Here is a 2,286-nt window from a genome sequence, read left to right on the forward strand (position 1 = left end):
GTAAATTTTTATGTTAATATATTCCCATCCCGGAAATAATAATAACACATTAATAATATGATTCAATTACCAATAGGAAAACTCTATATCAGGTTCAATTACATAAGGAAACTAGGGCAAACGGAAACGAGCAAGCACCAAAATGTCCTTTGCTTTTATTTCCTCAATTTAATTTTGTATTTCCTGTATTTTTTTTTCTTAATTTTTTTTTATTTTCACAAATTAATGTGCATGAGAAATTTGAAAAATCTCATCATCTGTATACCATCTCTTATAATTTGGAGACAATTCAAGCTTTTCACTTTTTTCTTCTTCAAATACTCATATGCATTGTTGAACAGAATATCTTTTGTTGAATGATTTTTGTCATTTCGTGAATTTGGTGGTTATGATGTATCTTTGAACGATAACTTTTTACACTTGGGTGATTGAGACCTTAGCATATTGTATAAAATTGAAGATCGTATGTTGACCGTAAAATGTATTTTGGTGTTTTAAGGTTGTTGTGATGCCGTACTCGTCTCATTTGCATAACCCACGTCTCTTTTTTTTTCGTGAACTATTTTCAAAATTAAAAATTACGTCGTAGTCATTAAAATGTCAATGGGCAAAACGTGACCCCTGCATCTTTGACCTTACAGGGTTATTGTGCCCGCTTGACATTTTTTTAAGCATTCGTCTCCATTGTTTTGGCTATTATTCAACCCTACCTTCAGAAATATATTAGTTTTATCATTTATCACATTTTCTGAACCGTGATCTGAAAATGATTCCCATTAAGATATTCATCCCGTTGTCCAACGCACTGACGTTTTTGTTACGCACAATAAATGCGCATATGTTGTATCAAACCAATTAATAATTTGACAGAAAGAGAATAATTGGAATCAAGCGTGTAAGAGATAATGAACAGTAGTATATTGAGGTCAGCTAAAATATAAAACTTTCATTTAAAAATTTAATGCTTCTTTTTGTTTTTTTCTGAAAATAAAAGCGTTGATCAAAGCACACGAATTACACCAATGGTACCAATTTAACTGCACCATTTGCGCATTTTGGACAGTTAACGTTTCTTCTGTGATGATTAAAGCCAAAACATTTGAAATGATATATGAAAACGGATACTAAAATGTTCGCAAGATCAACGTAACGCTTTTACAACCCTATAAAGTTACATAATGAAACAATAAGTACCCTTGTATTCATATCATACTTAATTTGTATTTTAACGAGAAATTGTTTACTACATTGTATATACTGTATGTACAATGAACTAAAAAACGTTTTTGTTGGCGTCTTCGTTTGATTTATTTGTATGTTTGTTTGGATTTTTTAGTCAGTTGTGTTGTATGTCTGTGATGTATGACTGCACACTTTTGGCTGATGGATCACATTTATTGTCTTATTAACCTATCATATATATAAAAAAGGAGATGTGACATGATTGCCAATGAGACAACTATCCACCAAAGTTAGAACAAGCAATTATAGGCAACCGTGCGGCTTTCAACAATGCGAAAACCCCCAAAACTATAGTCGGCTATAAAAAACCCGACATGAAAAATATGCAACAGTTCAATCGAGAAAACTAACGGACTAATTTATAACAAAACAGTTTGCGAAAAATACATATTACATATATCAATGTCTGTTTCGGTTGCTCACCCAATTCCGTCAACATAACGTAAAATAAACAATTGTCATACAAATCAGAGGTTTAGATATCTATAAACCAGGTGTAGCCCACAATTTTCTTCGGAAAATGCCTGTACCAAGTCATGAATATGACAGTTGTTTTCCCTTCGTTCCGTTGGTTGATAAAGTCTAACGTTTGATTTTGTCAGTTTTCATGGACTTTCCCTTTTTGAATTAACTTTGGAGTTCGGTATTTTTGTTAATCCTTTTTTCTTATTATTACATTTTAATGCTTAACAACAAATTTAGAGATAAAATAAGCTTTAAGTTTTATTTTCCTCTTCAACATCTTTTGCAGAGCAATTTTGTGTAGTTGTGGATGTTACGTTTTACTGGGATATTAATCATCGCCGTAAAACACATTTTGATTGTTGCTAGGCAATCAAAACGATGGAATCTACATTGAATATCTATAAACAGCCATAAATGTTAAGGGAAATGGAAGTTGTGCATGTGATCGGATGCTCAATACGACCATAATGTTGTGAAAGTCCATTATAAACATTCCAACTACCTTGCTATTAAAAGTTGACTATGGGAAACAAATATGTGATTTCCGTGCACAAAACACGTGTTTCTGGTATAGACTTG

The sequence above is a fragment of the Mytilus californianus genome, unplaced genomic scaffold (genome assembly GCF_021869535.1).
Source record: "Mytilus californianus isolate M0D057914Y unplaced genomic scaffold, xbMytCali1.0.p SCAF_5, whole genome shotgun sequence".
NCBI classification, from domain to species: Eukaryota; Metazoa; Mollusca; class Bivalvia; order Mytilida; family Mytilidae; genus Mytilus; species Mytilus californianus.